Source organism: Saimiri boliviensis, chromosome 5 (assembly GCF_048565385.1).
Source record: "Saimiri boliviensis isolate mSaiBol1 chromosome 5, mSaiBol1.pri, whole genome shotgun sequence".
Classification (NCBI taxonomy): Eukaryota; Metazoa; Chordata; class Mammalia; order Primates; family Cebidae; genus Saimiri; species Saimiri boliviensis.
This window is the reverse complement of record NC_133453.1, coordinates 133785829-133808669: the sequence shown is the minus strand read 5'-3', so window position 1 is coordinate 133808669 and position 22841 is coordinate 133785829. Positions and strand designations below refer to the sequence as shown.

The 22841-nt window shown below is 51.4% G+C and overlaps 1 long non-coding RNA gene across 2 annotated transcripts in view; it reads right to left on the bottom strand.

Moving 5' to 3' along the window:
* The window catches only part of LOC141584658 (uncharacterized), a 66526-nt gene that overhangs the window by 33684 nt on the left and 10001 nt on the right, over nt 1-22841 (bottom strand). The window contains exon 1 of one of the 2 annotated variants that reach the window (XR_012517839.1): nt 21152-21313. The exons of the other annotated variant lie outside the window; for it this stretch is intronic. This is a non-coding gene — a long non-coding RNA (uncharacterized LOC141584658). Of the gene's footprint in view, nt 1-21151; nt 21314-22841 lie in introns of those variants that run through there. 2 annotated transcript variants of the gene reach the window in all.

Sequence of the window (22841 nt, the reverse complement as noted above, 5' to 3'; positions counted from 1 at the left end):
GCACCGCACAGCCGGGAAGGGGGCTCACAGGGAGATTCAGGGGTGTGCACAGCCTGGCGATGAGCGAGGTCTTAGGAGGGCGCTCAGAAGCGGCGGGTCACCGAGGGCCTTTAGCACCAGTTGGAGCTTTCCCACGAGGCCATCAGGGACCCGAACAAAGGTCTGGGCAGATGAGTGCTCAGAAAGGCGCTCTGTTTGCTATCATTTGTGTTTTTAAAGGACGAAGGAGGCCGGACAAGGGGGCTCACGCCTGTAATCTCAGCACTTTAGGAGGCACAGGCAGGCGGATCACAAAGTCAGGAGTTCAAGACCAGCCTGGCCAACATGGTGAAACCCGTCTCTACTAAAAATGCAAAAAAATTAGCCGGGCGTGGTGGCGGGTACCTATGACTCCAGCTACTCAGGAGGCTGAGGCAGGAGAATCGTTGGAACCTGGGAGGCAAAGGTTGCAGCGAGCTGAGATGGTGCCACTGCATTCCGGCCTGGGTGACAGAGCAAGACTTCATCTCAGAATAAACAAACAAACAAAAAAACCAAAGGAAGGGTGCAAAATAAAGACGATGCATTTTGAGTGTTCATGGGATATATCTGGAAGATATTTTTAAATGGGGATATTGGTGTCCTCAGGGAGCAAGACTCGTGGCTGGGCACAGAGATAGGGAAACTTTCACTGTGTGCATTCTGTTCATTTTGAGCCATGGGAATGAATCACCTTCATGAAAAATGAAGGAAACAAAAACTATTAAATTAACATTTGTAAAGTCTTTATAATAAAAACAAGTAAGATCATTTCAACTGTGTCGTGTAGGATGAGCTGAAGAGACAGCAGGGAGAACTTCAGAACTGGGCATCGGTCCTGGGGAGGAGTTGGAGAGGACCTGGCAGGTGGGGAGGTGGGGTGTGAGTGCAGCGCTGGGCTCTCCAGCAGTGAAGACAGGCATAGGGCTTGGCTTATGGATTTTTCTGGGGGTGCAAAAATTTAAGGTGTTGAAAAACAAAAGTATGCTTCCAGATTTTTAAAAGGAAACTACAAAATCCAAATGAACAAACGTTTAATTAGATGTCTACAGAATGAAACTCGTGCCAACCAGCCAATTGTCACAAAATTCATAGAGCAGAATGTGAGTGCATTGTAATAGGTTTGCTATGTTGCAGGCAGGGACACCCAGTGAAGGCTCCCCAGGACCTGCCTGCTTTCTGTACTTCCAGGGCTGAAGCCAGGCACCAGGGAGGCTCAGAAGTCACATCGCATACCAGGAGCTAGTTATCTCTGGGGCTTGGATACTCCCAGACATCCTCATACCAAAGCCCCCTCCTGCCCCATGTGAGGAGTCTGAGCAGGCCAGGTTGAGGGCAGCCCCCAGCAGCAGGGCTCTTTCAAGGGTGTGTGTGGAGCAACGTGGTGGGATAGCATCAGCGACTGGAACCTACACCACAGTGCTCAGGCACACTCCCTGGACAGAAAAGAAGGCTGAGACCAGAGACAGGCAGAGACTGCTGCAAGACCACACAGCCGGTTAGTTGCAGCACTGAGACTCATCCTGGCCACTCTGGCTCCCAGATCTTGGTGGCCTCTCCTGGGTCACATCGATGCCCTGCACACCCCACTCCTGAAGCCGAGAGAGGAACTCCTGGGACCTCTTGGCCTTCCTCAGACAGCACTGCCAGCTATTCATGACTCCAGAGGGTTATTTAATGGGATTTAGGAGAAACTCCACGTCCCAGGCCATGCAAATGGTTGTGGCTCCTGGGGAGAGGAGGGGAGGGGAGGGCTTGTCCAGGCTGCCGAACATTTGCTAAGCCTCAAGGCATAAGCCTGTGAGCTGACCTTCCTGTGTCACAATTCCCTCACCACAGCAGGCCTTGTCACTAGCTCACCCTGCCTCACAATCCTGGTGCATGCAAAGCGATTGGGATTTCCAGGCTTGATTACATAGAAATTTAAAACTTATATGAAGGAAAAAACACCTCATATGAAGGTAAATGAAAAGTGACTGATGGAAGATGTCTGCAACATAAGGAAAAGAGGAATGACATCTATAATATGTAAAGAGTTCCTAAAAGTTAGTAAAAAAAAAAATATGAGTAACCCAACAGGAGGCAAGGGTCCAGCAGGAAAGGTAACAGCAGGAAAGGAGCTCCGTAGGAAGAGCTGGATTGTCTGGGGGTGAATGTCCTGGGGAATTTGAGAGGAGGAAGCTTAGTCTCTCCTGGTGGGCCCAGAACCAGAACTGAACCATCTCTGTCTACTCTAAGAGGCATGAATATTCCCTATGCCAGTCAGCTCAATGGAAAACACACACACACACACACACACACACCTCTAAGCAAAATTCCTCCTGAGAGTCTCTCTGTGAGTCTTCTAAGATGTTTCAGTCCCAGGAAGAGACTCTAGGAATGAACCATGAATCCCATGAGAAATAGGTGAGCTTGAGTTGAGGCCTGGTATGGACACTTGGCAACCTCCTTACCTCTACTCCCCGCTCCTCCCTCCCCCTCCCTGCTAATAGAATCCCAGGCCCAGCAAAGAATTTGTGATTGGACCAGACCAGAGGTTTTCCAGACCATCAGCGGGCATGCTTGCAGGACATAACTGGTAATGACGGGGGCACTATGGATATTTGGTGAGCAGGAATCGAGGTTAGAATTCCTGACAGTTGCACATAGCAAAACTTTGGCCTGAATCCCATATGACTTTCAAATGTCCCACTGGACAGAAATGTAGGTGAAAAATCTGAGCCTAGAATCTAATCTCACATATTAACAAAGATTTTTTTGCCAAACTTTCATACATATTGAAAACACACTGCAGCAAACTGCTACAGTGCAATTGAGGAGGCCTGTGCTCTTTCCTTGATTATCTTCCCAAGAGTTGCCATCTCAACACAGTCATGTTAGCAATAATACCAGCAGCACTTTGGTCACCAAAACAACCTGCCTGTATTTGTCTGTATCTGTTCCTCCCGAATTCATGAAGATTTTAGGCACAGGTGAAAACATCTGATTGTTTTGATTGTTTCGTTATGTTCTCTAGAATACTTTTTTTTTTTTTTTTTTTTTTTTTTTTTTTTTGAGATGGAGACTCATCGCCCAGGCAGGAGTGTAGTGACATGATCTCAGCTCATTGCAACCTCTCCTTCCCAGGCTCAAGTGATTCTCCTGCCTCAGCCTCATGAGTAGCTGGGATTACAGGTGCCCACCACCATGCCCAGGTAATTTTTGTATTTTTAGTAAAGACGGGGTTTCACCATGTCGGCCAGGCTGGTCTTGAACTCCTGACCTCCCGATCCACCCGCTTTGGCCTTCCAAGTGCTGGGATTATAGGGGTGAGCCACTGCACTGGGCCTGTTCTCTAGAATACTTATGCCTTAGCATGTATCTTAAAATATATTTTATTACATTATACAGTTCCTTTGGTTTTTCTTTGAGTTAGGGCATTGTATTGCTATTTTTGCAATTACATGTGTAAGTAGGTCCTACTTCTACAGATTTCATTGGGATAGTAATATTTGTTATGAGAAGGAAGCCCTGAGCCTGATGGGATGGAGAACGGCTGGTCCAAGCCAGAGGGCCGATGGAGCTCCCCTAGGGATGACTTGGGTTCGTGGATTGGGTGGAGTAATTCTGGGCATCTTCACTCTTCGGCATGAACAAGGAGGCAGCCACAAGGCCTGATGGCTATTGGCAGCTACCTTGTGTTCATGAGGCTGATGATCCTGAGGATGGAGCCAGCGTGGACAGAGATGGAGGACCTGGACCGTTGTGATGTCACCGAACCCTGATGCTATGGCACCTGAGGATGCCCTGCCTCTGCAGCTCCAGCCCTGTGAGGTAAATCTTACGGAGAAAACAGTGGCGACCAACTGTTGGGTACAATGGCATGAACGGTTCGGGTTAAATGGCACTACTGCCTCAGTTTACTTTTCAGAAAAAGGGATCCTGGTGAGCACAGAGACAGCTTCCTCTTATGGTGATGCCAACATGGCCGTTCATGTTTCTAGCCCTTTAAAGGCTACCGGAAACCAGATCTCAGAGGAGACAGTAGCAGCTGCAGTCTTCTTCCTGCTGTGGGTTTCTCTCCACCTCTGAGAAATGTTCATGGGGCCCAAAGTGGGTGGGGCAGAAAGGTTGTGAATATAGGTCTCCATGGGAGCTTGAGGCTGAGCATCGCCTGCATCAACCAAGAGTGGACCCAAGCCACAGAAAAGCCAGCCTGGCAGAATCCCGGCCTGTCGTGCGTATCTGGAAGACACCTGGAAACGACCCAGTCTGGCTCACTGTGTATCAGTCAGGGTTAGCTATGTGATGGCCCAGAGACAGCAACCCCCCAAAACTCAGTGACTTAAAGCAGCTATGTCTCATTCCCACTCCTATTTACATGCCAGATGAAGATGGGCAAGAAGCCTCCTCTCATGAAAGTCACTCCGGGATGCAGGCTGCAGGGAGTTGCCGACTGAGCCGTCCTCGCACCACTGCTGGGAACAGAACGAGAGCACAGCAAACCCCAAACTTACGTCCCTTAGGGCTTCTGCAGAAAAATGTCACATACCTCTTCCCCACATGTTTTGTTGGTCAAAACAAGTCACACGGCCATGCCTGCCTTCCCCGGGGAGTGGGTGTGCATACTCCTCCTGCCAGGAGGGCCAGCAAAGGGGGGACACTGCACATGAGGACAGCCTCCTACACCTGATTTTCTGTCATCTGTGTGGTCACCCCAATTCTACCTGAGCTTCCAGAGGAACTTTCTGTGATTGGGTGGAGTAATTCTGGGCAGGTCTGACTGTGCCAGCCCCCATGTGAGGGCCTTCAGGGGACCTCATCCCTGACCAGAGGAAATGCAAACCTTCAGCATGGCCATCAAAAACCATTCACACGGCCAGGCATGGTGGTTCACACCTGTAATCCTAGCACTTTGAGAGGCCGAGGTGGGCAAACCACTTGAGATCAGGAGTTCAAGACCAGCCTGGCCAACATGGAAAATCCCTGTATCTACTAAAGATACAAAAAATTAGCTGGCATGGTGGGGCATGCCTGTAATCCCAGTTACTTGGGAGCCTGAGGCAGGAGAATGACTTGAACCCAGGAGGCGGAGGTTGCAGTAAGCTGAGATGGTGCCATTGCACTCCAGCCTGGGTAACAGAGCAAGACTGTCTCAAACAAAACAAAACAAAACAAAACAAAACACAGTCTAGCCTCTATTTACTTCTCCAGCTCCTCCCTCTTTATTTGCTATTTACTCATTCAGCCATAAACATTTACCAAGCGCTTCTGTGTGCTGACTGCTATGCCAAATGCTGAGCGTGAAAGGATATACATTCCTGTGAACTCCTTAAAATCCCGGACCACCTCTTGTTCATACCCAAAGACTCCCACCTGCAGCAGCCTGCCATGTGTTAAAAAAGAATGAGATAGCTTTGTACAAGCTGATATGGGACAACCCTAAAATAGAATGTGAAGGTAAAAAAATAAACAACAAAAAAAAACAAGATGCAAGCCAGCCACAATAGCTTGCATCTGTAATCCCAGCTACTCCAGAAGCTGAGGTAGGAGAATTGCTTGAGGCTAAGAGTTCAAGACCAGCCTGGGCAACATAGCAAGACCTCACCCCACTACCCTCTTCAAAGAATTTTCTTTTCTTTTCTCTCTTTGTTTTTGAGACAGACTCTCGCTCTGTCTGTCACCCAGGTTGGAGTGCAGTGGCATAATCTCAGTTCACTGCAACTTCTGCCTCCCACGTTTAAGCAATTCTCTTGCCTCAGCCTCCCGAGTAGCTGGGATTATAAGCACACCCAATCATACCTGGCTAATTTTTTGTATTTTTAGTAGAGATAAGGTTTCACCATATTGGCCAGGCTGGCCTTGAACTCCTGACCTTGTGATCTGCCCACCTCAGCCTCCCAATGTGCTGGGATTACAGGCATGAGCCACTGCACCTGGCCAAAAGAATTTCTTAAAAAGTTAGCCAGGTGTAGTAGCATGCACCCGTAGCCCCAGTTACTCAGGAGGCTGAGGCAAAAACATCCCTTGGCAGCCAGGCATGGTGGCTCATGACTGTAATCCCAGCCCTTTGAGAGGCCGAGGCGGGCGGATCACAAGGTAAGAAATTCAAGACCAGCCTGGCCTAGATGGTGAAACCCTGTCTCTACTAAAAATACAAAAAAATTAGCCGGACGTGGTGGTGGGTACCTGTAATCCCAGCTACTTGGGCGGCTGAGGCAGGAGAATCACTTGAGCCCAGTTAGGCAGAGGTTGCAGTGAGCTGAGATAGCACCACTGCACTCCAGCCTGGGCGACAGAGTGAGACTCAATCCCAAAAAAGAAAAAAAAAATCTCTTGAGCCCAGGAGTTTCAGACCAACTTATAAACAAAAGCGGGGACAAGCTGCATAACAGGGTGAAGAGTGTGCTAACTTCACTGCACAGTGTGCTTGGACACATGCGGAATATCTCTAGACAGTCACAGAATAAACCGGTATTAATTGCAAGGCTGGTTGCCTCGCTGAGAGCTCGGACAGGCCTATCCCTCTCCACGCCTGAAATTACATCACCAGAATCTGCACTCAGCATCTAGCATCGCCACGCCCACCTCTGCACTCAACAATAAACTCTGCACCTGGCACCTAGCCAGCCGTTGGAAAACCCGCCAAAATTTAAAAGAAGCCCCGCCAAAACCTGCCCAATAGCACATTGCCCCGTCCAGCCCGCTCACCAGAAATCCCGCCTACCTACCTATAGCAGCTTGCCACGTCCACGTCCGGTTCTCCACAGCCAATCAGAACGCCCTCTCTCCCTATATAGCCCGAGGCCTGAGGAACGTCAAGCGTGCCTTCTCTGGCCCCCTTTCCTTGGACCACAGAACCTTGCTAGGGAGCCAAATAAATTGGCGTGTAATTGTTCTTATGCAGGCCTCAGTTTCCTCATTTTAAACTCGACAATAGACCTCACAGAGAATAAACCTTACATTAATGACTGCCTCTGAGGTAGGGAACTACCTCAAGGGACTGGGGGACCCAGCTAGGAAACTCATCTTGTCTACCCTTTGTTTAGTTTGAATGTTTTACAATGTGCTTAAAAAAAAAAAAAAAAAAAAAAAGTCAGGACAGGGTGCAGTGGCTCACACCTGTAATCCCAGCACTTTAAGAGGCCAAGGCAGGTGGATTGTTAAAGCCAGGAACTGGAGACAAACCTGGCCAGCATAGCAAAACCCCATCTCTACAAAGAATACCAAAATTACCTGAGTGCAGTGGTGTGTACCTGCAGTCCCAGCTACTCGGGAGACTGAGGCGGGAGGGTCGCTTGAACCCGGGAGGCGGAGGTTGCAGTGAGCTGAGATAGCACCACTTCATCCCAGCCAGGATGAAGAAAAAAAAGAAAAAGAAAAATGTTGTAGTCTATGCTATTTTAACTTGATCTTATTTTACACTCTCCTGATCAAGATTCAAACGGCAGACGAGAATCTAAACGAAAAAGCACGTGTCTCATCCCTACCCGCTTCCTTCCCCAATGCAGCTCCTGGTTGGCCGTGCTCAGCTTCCTGTCACAAAGGAAATGGGTACAGCCATTCCATCTTCTGAACGCACTGCAGGGATATTCTTTTTGTGCTTTTGTGAAATTACTAATTTTTCTCAATAAGTGTACTGTTAGGGAAATAAGAAAAATACCTACTTTTTAAAGTGCTCTGAATTAAGACAGGGCTTGAGCCTCCTGCCTTCCTCCTTTCAACCTGGGAAAAACAGGCTTGACACTGCCCCCCGACCTGTGATCCACACCGTCCCTGCCACCTCAGTTTGGGAGGTGACTGGGTGGCAGAAGCAACCTTTCTAATTCCAGAAAAGGCCTCCAGTTCCATGCTGAATTACAAAGCAACATGAATCCCTTCCTCACCTCCTCTGACCTCATCACCTCCACCCTCCCCTTGTTCTCCAAGCCTCTGCCAACCAGGCCTCCTTTCAGATGCCAGGGTAGAACCACAGAAAAGAAACCTGTTGCCTTGTTGATTTTTCAGAGGGACTTAACCCAGGAATTCTCCTCTGTCTTGTTCTTCAACAGGAAGTCTCTAGAAATGGATCCGAAATTCAGCAAAGGAAGGAAGGGAGGCAACTGGAAAAATCCCTCTTTCACGTAGGTGTCAGGTTAAAAATGACTGGCCTTGTTAAAACCGCACCTTAATGAGGCTCCTTCCCAGCCTAATTGTCACCATGGCAATGACCTCTGGTGGCCATCTTTAATTAACTCAGTCAGAGTCACCAAATGAGCTCCTTCAGCAAATTGCTCACTAGCCCAGGCAGTCACGCGGCCCCTCCTCTGTCCTCTGTCCTCTCTCTTCTGGCAAGAGTGATGGGACAGAAAATTCTCAGCTCTGGCTTTCCTCTCTACCTGCTGGTTCTCCCTAGCCTTGCCTGGGCGGGACTTAGATGCTGGTCATAATAATAAAAGTAATAACAATGCTAGTGTTATGCTAAGTGCTTTTTCTGTATTATCTCATTTAATCTTCACGGTAATCCTATGGGGGATGCAGTATCATTATCCATTTCTTTCAGATGAGAAAACTGGGGCACAGAGAGACTCAGTCAGTCAGTGGCAGAGCTGGGACTTAAAGCCAGAGTGTCTGGCTCCAGAGTCACTATGGTGGTCCTCTGCCGGAGATGAAGCTCACAGGGTCTCCTGCTGCTTCTTCAGAGCAATAAAGACCTGGAATTGCTTCCATACCCACTACTTTCTAGCTGTATGTTGTTGAGCTACTTACTTCACAAGGCTGAGCCTGGTTCCTCATCTGGAACAGGGAGGAGCATTAAAGTGGGAGGGTGGGTCAGGGTCCTGAATAGCCTCATCAGTTCTGTTCAGTAATGACCCCCTATCTCCACCAGAACCTTCCTGTTGTGTTCACACCCTGGTGCAGCTTGAGAAGAAAAAAGGCAGGGAGGTTAAGAGACAATAAATGAGGCCTGGTGTGGTGGCTCACACTAGTAATCCCAGCAGTTTGGGAGGCCAGCAAAGGTGGATCACTTGAGCCTAGGAGTTCCAGACCAGCCTGGGCAACATGGTAAGACCCCATCTTCTCTACAAATACATAGGCTGGGCCTGGTGGTGCGTGGCTGTAGTCCCAGCTACTCAAGGAACTGAGGTGTGAAATCACCTAAGCCTGCAACGAACCATGATTGCACAACTGCCCTCCAGTCTGGGTGACAGAGTAAGACCCTGTCTCAAAGAGAGAGAGAATAGATGTCATCATCCACATGAAGTTCTGAGCACAGTATCTGCTCACAGTAATGTTCAGTGAATATTAGCTGTTGCTACTTTCACTAGGTGGATATAAACAATCCCTGCTATCCAAAAGTGGAGATGCCCCCCAGAAAGAACTCCTCTAGGAGACAGCTAAGAGTCAGGACCATGAGGAAAAGAAAGTAGTAGAGCTGACCCAGCTGCTGCCACATGGGTGGCTGAGTTGGGAGACTCATCCCTGTAATCCCAGCACCTTGGGAAGCCGAGGTGGGTGGATCATCTGTGGTCAGGAGATCGAGACCATTTTGACTGACATGATGAAACCCCATCTCTACTAAAATACAAAAAGTTAGGTGGGCATGGTGGTGGGCACCTGTAGTCCCAGCTATTTGGGAGGCTGAGGTAAGGGAATTGTTTGAACTTGGGAGACGGAGGTTGCAGTGAGCAGAGATTGCACCACTGCACTCCAGCCTGGTGACAAAGTAAGACTCCATCTCAAAAAAAAGAAAAAGAAAAAAGGAAACCTGGGCAGTATGCTCGGGCACCTGTGGGAGAATACACTGGGTGGCATGGTGCAGCTGTGGACCAAACACAGTAGTCACTCGTGCTGGCCTCGCCTGCTGAACATACCCATATCAACCTAATCAGGCTAGATTAGGAAACCCAGGTGCCCACTACTGAGTCACATTCCATCCAGAAAGAAGGAAGATGCTGGGCACTTCCCCTCCCTCCAGGAACACCCCCTGGAAAGTACACAAGATATTTCTGCTTATATTCAATTGACCAGGACTTAGTTACATGTCCACACCCAGATCCAAGAGACTTTGGAAGAGCAGTCTTCATCTTGGGCATCCATAGGACAGGAGACAATCCAGAGGCTTCCTCACAAACCTTCAAGCCCTTCTCTACACCACCTCAGAGTGACATTTCTAAATTGCAACTTCTGACCACCTTGACCTGCTTCATGGCTCCCCATTGCCTTCAGCATGAGCTCCAAGTTTATGAGCACGAATCACAAGGCTCTACAGGATCGAGCCCCTGCTCCCTTCCCACTCACCAAGCCACTGGCCAGTTTCTGAACCAGACAGGCTTCCATGACTATATAACCAGCCTATGCTGGGAATGCCATCTTATCTCTTCTCCATTTAGTTAGAATGCCACTTCCTCTGTAGAGCCTTTCCAGGGACAGGGAAAAAGGGGTGGCGAGGATGGACGGGAAAGGGTGAGCATTCAGACCAGAACTGGGGAAGGAGGAGGCATTCTGCTGCTCAGAGCTAAAGAAATACCTGCGCAGTGGATGTGCCAGGCTTACTTGTACCAGAGGAAGCAAACGGGCTAATCAGGGCTTTTGAGACAGGAAAGGGTCTTGGATTCCAATTTGTTCTTGCCCCTCCATTTCACAAATGAGGAAACTTGAGACCCAGACTCAGGCAGTAACTTGCCCAAGGCACATTGCGGCTGAGTAAGGACTCCAGGTCTCCCATCTGTTCTCACATATCACACTTTTGTTGCCAGGCTGTAACTCACATATAATGTTTCAGGGGAACAGGGGCAGTCCTAGGGGTATCACACAGGGAGGTGTGGCTTGTACAGGAGCTGGAGCAGCAGGGGTCGCTCAGAAGCCTCACTCTCTCAGTAGCATCCTTGCAGTCCCAGGACACCCCAACCTCCCCAACAACTCTCCTAACCCTCTCAGCCCACTCCCTGCAAGGCTACAGGGCCTGGAGTTTCACCTAGCCCAGCCCTGCAGTTCCCTGGTGACATCGGGAATGAGTGCAGTGCAGCCTCTGAGGGGCCCCTCAGACAGAAAAGCGTCCATGAGAAGGAACCCATGAGAATCAATCTGTGCTAGACCACCTTGCCTTCTGCGGCCCCAGGAATCCTGAGAATGCAAGGTTTATCCTTGCGTGCATGAGATGAGGGCATCGCGCTCCCCCACTAATGGTGAACTAGCACCATTGTTTCAAAGGTGGGCACAAAGTGAGAAAGCCTGCTCTGTGTCGCAGGGTGGTGCAAGGACCACAGAGGTCCTCACTGGCTGTTGGGAAACATGGTGCTCTCACTGAGCCAGGGCCCCTGAGAGGAAAGCTGGCCACCATCTGCATAACCAACCAGTCAAGCAGAGCCAGGCTGAGTTTGGGGGCAGTATATTTCCCAACTTGCAAAATGATGTGAGAAGAGGTTTCTGGGGGTGTTCCTGAAGCCAGACCAGGCAAGGGAGGAGGCCCTGGAGGGCGTGTGTCCTGCACATATGCTGCACAAGCGCGCTCTGACCGCACCCCTTCATTGAACTCGCTCATGTGCTGTGGCGTTTCCCGTACAGGTCACATCTCATCCTGGCCAAGACAAGGGGCTACATAGCTCTGATCCCAGAAGGGTAAATGTCAAACCATTTCACCAGAAGGGATTTTGAGCTGAGATGAAGTAGAAAAGAAAAACTCTCCTAAACATGTGTATCCTAAGTGTCCAGATCGGTTCTAAACTGAAATTTTGAAGCATGTGGAAGATGGAGGACCTGGTCTGTCAACAGGTCACTTACGTGGCTGAAACTGTTTAGTGCTTCACCACCTCTTGGGATTCCTTCCCTGTGACCTCCCCACTGGCTCCCAAACAATTTTTCTCTTCCTCAGCCTGCCTGGGTATCATTTCCTCCCACTCTCTTGGTCCTCCCTCTAATATCCCCCCCCTACTTCCACTTCTCAGAAAGGACCTCTGTGAGGCCATATCCAAAGGTCAAGTGTAAAACCTCATCTTTCTTGGCCTGTCAGCATATTGGATATTTTTGATCTCTCCTTTTTTTCTTTTGTTTTTGTTTGTTTTTTCTGAGAAAGAGTTTTGCTCTTGTTGCCCAGGCTGGAGTGTAATGGCACAATCTCTGCTCACTGCAAACTCCGCCTCCTGGGTTCAAGTGATTCTCCTGCCTCAGCCTCCTGAGTAGCTGGGATTACAGGCATGTGCCACCATAGCTCGCTAATTTTGTATTTTTAGTAGAGATGGGGGTTTCTCCATGTTGGTCAGGCTGGTCTCAAACTCCCAACCTCAGATGACCTGCCCACCTCAGCCTCCCAAAGTGCTGGGATTGCAGGCGTGAGCTGCCATGCTCAGTCAACTGCTCCTTTGTTCTTAAGACACCTCCACTGTCCCCAACCCCCAGCCTCAGGGACATCACATTTTTTGCTCTCTTCTTCTTCAAAGACTCACCCTCCCAGTCTCCTTTACTGATTTTCTTCCATTTCTTCCTCTAAAATCAAAGTGCTCCAGTGTTCAGACTCTGGAACACTTTTCCTCCTTGCATTTTTACTCTCTAGTGATCTCATCTTGCTGCATGGTTTTAGATAAGACCCATAAGTTGACCACTCCTGGCTTACCATCTGCAGCTGGAACCTCTCCTCTGAAGGCCACGTTTACATGTCCAGTTGCCTACTAGACTATTCCCCTTGACTAGGTCTCTCAAACTTAACATGTCCAGAAACAGCCTCAGAGCCCCACCCACAAAACTCTGCTCCTCCTTCAGCCTTCCCCAGTTTAGGAAACAGAAACAACATCCTTCCAGGAGCCTAACCACAAACCCCCAGGGTCATCTTTGACTCCACTATTTCTCTCCCACACACCCCTCCAATGTCTCAGCAAATGTAAGCAGGTCTATCTTCAAAACATATCAGAATTAACCCAGTCCTAACCCATTACTGCCATCCTGATAGGCGATTAAGGTGGAAGAAGCAGACAGGGGCTAGATCATTGAGGGGAAGAGGTCTCCTGGCTCTAGCAAGAACGTTTAAGTTTTATTCTGAGTAATATGAAAAACCATATGAGTATTTTACATAGGATCAGAGTTGCCTCTTGAAAAGACCACTCTGGGTACTGCGTGGAGAATGGACTGAGGAGGCAAACAGGAAGTGGTGAATCCAGTTAGGTGGCTGTTAAAGTTTTGGGGAACGATGATGGCGTGGACTACTTCCCTTCCAGGCAGAATCTCTCACCTGAGATGGAAGGAGCCCGTCTCAGAGGCGGAAAGGCTGACCCAGGATGTGCCTGAACAAGCGAGCTTCTGCCTGTTACCCCAACAGAGACAGGCCGAGTTTCAGCACCACTGGGCGGACAGCTCCCATCTCACCTCGGAGACAGAGCCCAGTCCCTCTGCACTGAGACCAGTCCTGGCAGAGAGTCCTGGGGTACAGGCGCCCCCTCAGAGACTGGCGGCTAGGAGAAAGAGGGGAATGCCCTTTCTCTGAAAACTTCCATTTGCTACCCTATAAAGGGTAAAATGGAGATAATGATGCTAAGACAGACCCTTACGGATTTTAAGGGTCACCAGAGGGGTTGGGGGGCGGGGGGAGGCCCAAAACAAGGCCTCTGAAAAAATAGCATCTGTCACAGACACAGCAATTTATTTCCCTGACTTTGGGAAATTAAAAAAGAGGCCGAGTGTACAGTAGGTTTGGGGGAAGGGGCGTTTCTGCACAGCTCCTGGTAGCCTGTGCTACTCTGTTGTGTCTCTGCTGATAAAGCTCCAAAGAACTAAGCTGCTTCTCTGAGAGTCGGACAGCTGAATCATTCTAGTGCACATTTTCTCCCTCCAATGGCAGAGTTTCTCTAGGATGGGGTAGTGAGAGGCCTATCCTCTACTCCTGGCCCTCCTGGCTCTGTCCTCCCTAACTGGATCTAGTTTCCCCTGATCACTTTTGAACTGGATTGATATTTTTATCTGGAGCTTGTCAGGATTCCCCTTCCAGGAGCTGGGGGATGCCCCTTGGGATCTGGGCCTGGGGAAGCCTCACTGTGCTGGTTCTGGCTCCTGAAGGTGCTGTCAGGAGGGTCAGGGAAAATGGGAGGGAGCTCAGCTTTCTCACTCAGAAATGACCTTTGGGTTTCAGAACCCCAAATAAGAGCTTTCTCTCAGCTTCCCATGAGAGGGGAAAGGGAGCAGCAAAGACTCTCACCTTAACCTTAGGGATACCCCAAAGCCACAGTGGAGCCCATCCTGTCATGACCATCTGTTCCACAGTGGTAAACTCAGCAGCAACCCCAATCTTAGCCTTCCTGACATGCCCAGGTCCACATGGGTACCTTGTGCCCACCTAGCCTCCCTGCACTAGCTGGAGGCTTGATGGTTAGGTGAGCTTTGTCCTGGAAATGTCCCTTAAATGGGCCAGGCTCCAACATCAGAACCACCCTGCTCTAAGGGATATCATAAGGTAGATATGGAGGTTGGGGGTGGGGGTGGGATGCCAGGACTAGGTTTTTTGGTGTGAAGGCAAGGCCAGACCAGACCTAGAATCAAATCCAATTGCCCTCTCTTTTTCCTCCCTCATTATGTGACCTGGAGTAAATCACTTTTCATGTCATGCTCCTGGCCTTCAATTCTGCACCTGTTAAATGGGGAAAGTAGCTCCTTCCACAGAGCTGCTGTCAGGAGTCACTGAAACAAACCCTCTGATCAGTGCCCCATAAGTGGCCCTCTGCTGATAAAATATGAGTGCCCTTCCTGGAAAAGGGATAGCTGAGGATACTTCATAGAATTAAGGGAGACTTCCCCTTCCCCAACCAGCCCATGTCCCAGAACCTTTCTAGACCCTGCAATCTCCAGCGGTGACTGAGCAAATATTCTGCCACCCAAAAAGTGAGGCCTGGGAGGTTCCCACTTCAGCTCCTCAGACCAAAACCGCAGGTGAAGGAGATCTCTGCCCTCAGCCACAATTACCCTGCATGCCTCTTCTCTCTCAGACCAAGACCCCAGGTGAAGGAGACTCTGCCCTCGGCCAGAATTACCCTGCTGGCCTCTCCTCCTTCCTGGGAGGAAGTTCCATTTTAGGAACTTCAAAGGGGGCTTGAGGAACAACAGGAGGCTTTCAGTCTGCCCCAGCAACAAGGGGATCCACTCCTTTCGTCAATACCTCCACTACCCCAACTGTAAAACTGGGAGAAAGACTCCTCAGACGAGGATTAAATGAGACAAAAATGCGGGAAGGCATTCACCACTCGGTCTTGACAGACGTCCACAGAGGTTTAGGTCTCCCTGAAGACGCTTGCTCACACTCCACTGAGGGGCTGGTATTTTGGCTCCAAAGGTTCAAAGAGGTTGAAAGATGTGGCCGACTTCACACAGCTGGAAGTGTGGAGCTCGGCAACTCCAACTAAACTTCTCTAGGAGCAGGGCGTCTGGGAGGGCAGCTCCTAAGCCTGCAGGGCCAAAAGCCGGTGGCCAGGAGTGGGCAGGGCCGGCGGGACCCGCCCCCCGCTCCCGCCGTGGACCCGCTTGTTCAGCAATTGTACCCGGACCCCTTGGGCCAGCAAGGAGCCGAGCGCACGCCTCCCCAGCCCCACCCTCTCTGGATCTCGCCCTCACCTACAGGGCCAAACCCGTCTGCTCTGGGGCAAAGGGAAAACCGTCTCCAATCATTGGCTCCTCAGTATCTTTCTGATTCTGGCGTCTTTTGAGCCGAAGTGCAACTCCTTTTTCTAATTAGCCGCAACTGTCGGGAAAATACCTATGAAAACTCCTCCATGCATACATAGATGCATGCATGTATACAGAAACACATACCAGGGCCCCCAACATCAGCTGTCCCTCCAGGGGCCGATCAGCCACCGCAGGGAGTGGATGAGAAAACCTGGAGCTGCCGGAAGCAAAATGAAGAATGTCCCGGTCAAGGCAGACCCCACGTGGCACCCCTGCCCCGTGCCAAGGTGAGGTCTCCGGGCTTTACCTCTTCCCGGGACCAGCCGCAGGGACAGGACGAAGGGTGTCTGATTCCATCCCCAAACTGCCATGAGGAGGCCCCATGTACCCCCGCCTGCAGCCCGTAGTGTCCCCGCCCGCAGCCTAACTTCGTCGAGTGGGTTGTGCTGGGCGCCTGCTCCGAACCGGTGCAGACGGGAAGCCGAGCTCCCGGTCGCCTCCCGCAGCGCAGGCCCGCACCAAGCCGGGATCACGGCCGGGGCACCGCCCTCAGCCCCGCGCTTCCCAGACCTGGCCCGGCCGAGACCCAAGCGCGTGCCCCGCTGCAGCCAAGGGACCTTGGCGCTCCAGAGGCCAGCCCTGTAGGTCTGCATTGGTTCAAAAGCACCTCCCGACGCCCTCCGCATCCCCCACTTCCTGATCACCCTGCCGTCGCGGCGCACCCCAGCGACTGGCGGGCGCACTGCACACAGTAGACGCCCGATCAAGGCTAATTCCCTCCAGCCTCGCGGTCTGGAGCCGGCAAGTGGGGGCCACCAGGGCTCCCCCTGCTGGAGACCGCAGTAGCGACCCTAAACCCATCCTTTCCGAACGCTTTTTTTTTTTTTTTTTTTTTTTTTTTTGAGACGGAGTTTCGCTCTTGTTACCCAGGCTGGAGTGCAATGGCGCGATCTCGGCTCACCGCAACCTCCGCCTCCTGGGTTCAGGCAATTCTCCTGCCTCAGCCTCCTCAGTAGCTGGGATTATAGGCACGCGCCACCATGCCCAGCTAATTTTTTGTATTTTTAGTAGAGACGGGGTTTCACCATGTTGACCAGGTTGGTCTCGATCTCTCGACCTTGTGATCCACCCGCCTCGGCCTCCCAAAGTGCTGGGATTACAGGCTTGAGCCACCGCGCCCGGCCCGAACGCTTTTTTTAAAACTACCAGAGGGAGACCCTCCGCCCACTCCCACCCCATCTCCGCCTCCCACCAGTTACCCGGCGGAGACTACCAGGAAGATCTTATTTTCCCACAACTTTATCCTGAATGTAAACAAAATGAAAAATGCACACATTTACCCAACAAATATTTACTGAGCACTCACTCTAATATTAATCACCACAGTGAGCACAGTACTTAATGCAGGCAAGATGTTCCTGGGCTCTTTTACATGTATCAGCTCATCTGATCCTCACAACAACCCTAGCAGCGTGGTACTATTATTACTCCCACTTTGCAGCTGTAGACACCTAGGCCCAGGGAGACGTGGCCAAGCTCTTTCAAAGCGGGAAACAGGCTTTGAACTGGGTTAAGCACTACATTACACCATGGAACACTAGGGTAAAATTTAAAAAAAAAAAAAAAAAAAAAAAAAAAGGCATCAGAAGTGGCTTCAAAGCATCCCTTGTTCTCTAATTCACCCCATGAAATTTTTCCTACGAAGAGAAACAGACATAGGTTTTATCTAGAGACAGATGTTGAGGTTTTCTGGTCATTTGCTGGGTAGGCGTTTGCTTGGTCCACCAGCGGATACAAGAGTAAGATGGTTGCCCCCCATATTGAATAGGATGTAAGGTGGAAAAAAAAGTAGGCAAACAACCACCGGTCTGAGGTCTCCACCCCATCCCGTCAAAGCTGTACTTCCTTCCAGAAGAACAAAGCTCCATAAGACTCAGTGAACTGTTCTTCCCTCCTAAGAAATCAGGAGCCATGAAGGAGCCTGATCTACATCTTTTGGACATCCCTGCCACCCCACCCCAGCAAACTGAATTCATCACACTCTTTATGAGCCTCTCCTTTGTTCCTGGAGACCTTGAATTGGTTCAGCCACTGCCCTCGCTAAGAGCCTGGGCACAGCTTTCGGGCAGGTGATAAGTGCCATGGTAAAGGTATACTGTGCAGAGTGAGTTAGGGAGAGACCACCCACCTTGCCACAGTGAGAAAGCCATGGACCTAGACCAGGAGTACAAGAATTTTAGAGTGGAGAGAGGCCTTGGAGACCAGCTAATGCATCATTTATCCAATACAAAGACTTGGAAGGTGCAGGGCTGGATGCAGTGACTCATGCCTGTAATCTCAGCACTTTGAGAGGCTGAGGCAGGCAGATCACTTGAGGTCAGGAGTTCAAGCCTGGCCATCATGGCAAAACCCCATCTCTACTAAAAAATACAAAAATTAGTCAGGTGTGGTGGCACACACCTGTAATCCCAGCTACTTGGGAGGCTAAGGCACAAGAATTGCTTGAACCTGGGAGGCAGAACTGCAGTGAGCCGAGATCATGCCACTGCACTCCAGCCTGGGCAACAGAGCAAGATTCTGTCTCAAAAAACAAAACAAAACAAAACTTCCAAGGTGCCACAACTGTGCCTTGGGCACAGGATGTTAAAGGATCTACTTCATTCCCTGATATTAACATTCCCTTGTGAAAACTAGAGACCCATTACATCACTTTCCTCTCTGCCCCAGCCTCATCCCTGTCACCTTCCCCAGGCCTATCTATTAATCGTGTGTGTCTAGCTTTCCCATTTAAGACTCTAAGATCCTTTGAAGACAGGCTTGTATATTACTCCCCACTGTAGTCCAAGCACTGGGCACAGGGTCTGACAGAGAGCAGGAGCTAAACTAAATAAACGAATTCTCCCTGGTGATCATGCTGCCCCTATTTGAATCCTCCCAGAGATGAGGCACCCACTACTTCTCTGTGAAACTGCATCCCTGTGCGTCTGTTAGCAGGTTGAGTTCTTCCTTCTGCAGACTCCCAGAGCTAGTTATCACCTTCTTAGCCTTTCCTGAATCCTAAAAAAAGCTACAGATTGTACCAGATGGCCAGACACCTGCCTTCTGTCCTTGGAGCCTGGTCCAATCTAGAAAAGGGAGATCTCCTCTCCCCAAATGGGGAGACCCCTTTGGGGTCTCTGGGGCTCAGGAGATCCACCTGAGCCCCAGAGAACCCAGCCCACTTGGGGGCTGAGTTCAGAGCACAGCGTGTAGCTGAGTGGGGACTTATCCTCAAAATTCGCCTGCATGTCTGGTAATGAGCATCTGGGAGAGGCTGGCCAGAGAATACGAAAACACTGTAATGTCATGTTGGTTCTATAGCATTTTCCTGAGTTTTCATATGTCAGTGTGAGCCAGAGGATGGGCATGTGTCCATGCATGTGTGTGCATGTCAAACTACTTGCACACAGGCTAAGCATGGACCTAGGAGTGTAGCCAGGAGCAAGTCTATATCCTGGGGAGGAGGGGTGGTGTACCACAGTGTGCACAAGCTGGTGAATGCCCCCAGAAAAACTGGGGTCTGGATGGCCCTAAAGGTGTATGTATGTATATGAGTATACAAGAGTGTGTGTGTGTTCACAAGCAATTCATCTGAGTGGCTTGTTTTGTGTGTGTGTGTGTGTGTGTTTGTATGCATAGATATAAAGACAAACTGCAGTCTGGTTCTGTCTGGGTAACCTGGTTTAGTGACATTGTAATCTTGTGGCTAAGCCTGCATGTGTACATGTATGTGTGTATATGCATGTTCACAGTGTAATCCCAAGCCTGCCTGGGAGTGACCTGTGTGACTGTGTGTATTTGTGTTTTACATGCATACTCCAGCCTGGTTCCATACCCCAGCACCCCATGGACGTATGAAGGTCCTCTGATGAGCCCAGCACATCTGAGGCTAGCTGGTGGGTGGAATATGTATGTGACTAGTGTTTACCAGCAACCTTGACCAGCAACCAGCCTTTGTCTGGTGCCCACTTCCCATGGCCTCTAAATTCCTCGCCCTGGTAGGACCCTGGCTGTCCTTCCTCCAGACTGCCTTCCCCAAGGAGTCCCTTTAACTCACAGCCCCTTTCCTGGCCAGGGGGCTGGGAGTTGGGGGATATTCATCTCGGGGAGTTTTTGTTCTGCCTCATGAAAAGCCTCAATGGCTGGGAATACCATTCTAATTACAGGGAAGCCCAGCTTATGTGGGGGACACAAAGGGCTGTGGTCTCATAGCAGCTCCTTCCATCCGTCAAATAAGGCCGTCTAATGACGGGGTGAGAGCTGTGAATGCCTAAAACAAACTCGAAAAGGAGGGAAAATAAAGCCGCCGGGGGCTTAAAATATATTAAATTACCCTGATTAGGAGTCGTGGCTTTGCAGGCACTAGTTGGAGAGGCTGGGGAGGCTGTGAGTCCCGCTATTCACGTCAGGGGGGAAGAGGGGTCAGCAGGTCGGGGGCGGGGGTGTTCACAGAGCCCTGGCCCATTCTCATGCTAACACCAGGGACACACTGCAGGCTTAGTGGGCTGGAAAATAGAAATGAATTTGCCGTAATCCTCCTTCCTCCCTCGTTCTCTCCCTCCCTCCCTCCCTCTCTCTCTCTCTCTCCCTCTGCAGCCAGGGAGAAGCTTTGCCTAATCGCAGCCCCTTAGAGCCTGCTAGGCACTGGGGCAGAGCCACACCCCAGAGCCTGTATCCCTCAGTCCTCTCACCCCCTTGCTCCTTTCTGTGGGGCCCAGAATGAGAATGGGCTCCAGGGCACATGCGAGGAGCAGTAAAGGCAGGTGGTGGGGTTCTAGTGGATGGGGAGTGCCAGGCCCCTTCTCAGGGTACAATTATTTACAATCCACAATTACTCCTTGATGCACATGTACACAATTCGCAGACACAAATATCCCTCCACTCTTCTATACACACCTCCTCACAAATACACACTTTGATAGGCACAAATGCATCTGTACACGATGTGCAGACACATCTCCTTCAAGGGTGAATACACACTTACAGGCACCCTGGCCTGAAGACATAGCCCTTCTCAGATGGCCATAGGCTGCCTTCCAGGCATCAGCACACACGGGCAGACCCCTGCACACCCCTTCAGACATACCTCCAGACTACCTAGCACAACCGCGATGTTTCACAACGGAGGAAACTCAGGTTCAGAGGGCAGCGCAGGGGCCGCCCTTACCCAACGCCAGGGAAGTCCGCCCTATTTCTAAGTGCTGCAGGACCTTGGATAAGTCGTCGCCCTCTCGGGGCCTCAGTTTCCTGCTATTAAAGAGGATGTTTGGACATGTTCTAGAAAACTCCTCCAGCTCAGAAATGGGTAGGTGCCGGTCTTGGGGACTATCACTTGTGCTGCCTCTGCACACTCGAGTGTGCCACGGTGAACACGGTGAATCCCTCCAGTGTTCGCACGGTTACAAACTAGAGGGTCCGCCGGGGAGGACCGTACCCACGTCCTAGCAGGTCCCGCTGTAAGTGGCTCCACCGTCCCACCCCCCTCACCCACCTTCAGCTGCGCGCTCCTTCCTGTGGCTTTGTCGGTGAGACTGTGTGAGTTTGGGACGTGAGGGTGTCAGATGTGGCTCTGAACCACCGAACCCTACAGCATGGCGCTCAGGACCGGGGAGAGGCGCCCGAACGCGCTCCTCCCAGGCCCCGAAAGCGCTCCTCCCCGGGCCCCGAATGCGCTCCTCCCAGGCCCCTGAACGCGCTCCTCACCGGCCCCGGCGCCCTCTGTCGGCGGATCTGGAACCCACGCGCCCAGAGGAGCCCCGCGCGCACGTGACCCCACGACCTGACCCGGGTAGTCTGCACCAAGAAACCCGCGCCCGCTGTTTCTCGGCGTGGCGGTGGGGGAGCCAGGGAACCGCAGGCCAAACTGGAACAGAGACCACGAGAGTGAACTGAGACGAGGGAGCGTGAGAAGCTCAAGGCCCGGCCTTGCCACCCGCTTCCCCTCGCGGCCTCTAGGAACACCCCTCCCCGCCAGCGCCGGGCAGAGAGCAAGCGCGTGCGGGGTTAGGAAGGCACCCGGGCCGGAGCGGGAAACCAGGGCTGGCGGCCGGCTGCTAGCTAACCTGAGCCCATTGGCCTCCGCTTTTCCATTTGTGATGTGGATGAGGAAGGATCCTAAGCAGGCAAAGTGTGCCAGGGAGACCTCCCACCCACCCCAGGCAGAGAAGGCAAGGACTAGCGAGCCCCCACTAGGTGGCCCACAGGGGCACCCGGGTCAGCCGATGCTGCTGGCGCCCCTCCTTCCTGGAAGGCAGAGCCGAGGCTGAGCCAAGCCGCTTGCTGAAAGTCGGACAGGACAAAACCTGGAAGGCAGTGGGGGAAGCTGGTGCAACCGAGATCCTCCTAGCCTGGGCATCAAGACGCCGTAAGTGGTGGTCTGACGTCATGGGAGTTGAGCAGGGTCCTGGGGAACCAAAAACCACCGGCTTTAAGACGCCCCTGATGTAGGCTGGATTGTTTCAACGAACTCAGGATTTCAGTGGCCGACACTGGAGGGGGACCACGGATTCCCTCCCTAACACTCCAGGGGGTCCGAGGCCTGCTCACGATGACTATCCAGGGGCCACAAATCCTCTCTAGGTGGGAGGTGAGAGCCCAGATCTTAGGCTCTGGCACTCGTGCTCCATCCTTGGTGTCCCTCCCTGATCTCAGGTTTGCTGGGCCCTCACTAGAGCTGTCTTTTCGGGGTTTATCTAGGTGGAACACCACGTGCCTTCTTCGACTTCCCAGCTCCAGGTTAGCTTCCGCACACTCCTGTCATGGGGGGAGGCCCTCCCGCACCCACCCCTTCAAAAGAACCAAGATGAAGGGGTGTGATTAGGGAGGGTGGGCTGTAGTGGGGGAGGGGGGAGGTTTGAGGACAGGCCACACTATGTGAAAGGCTGGGCTTATGCTTTTCCTGCGGCCTGAGTGCAGTCTGGAGAGCCTCAACCCCAGGGTTTCCGAATCCACTGCCCCAGGCCTCAGGCCTGGCTGCACCATGTGGGGTCGGGAACCCGCCCTGGGGGAGCCCTGCTCTGCGCTGATTCAATTCCATTGCTCCTTGGTCTTTTGTGGGGGGTCGGTTTAGGACCCCAAGGGCCAGCACGGACCTGAACCAAGGGCGTGGCTGAGAAGGGTGAAAATGAGGGCTCCTAAGAGAGAGGGGTCGAGTTGAAGCCGTTACAGCTTCCACCAGGCTC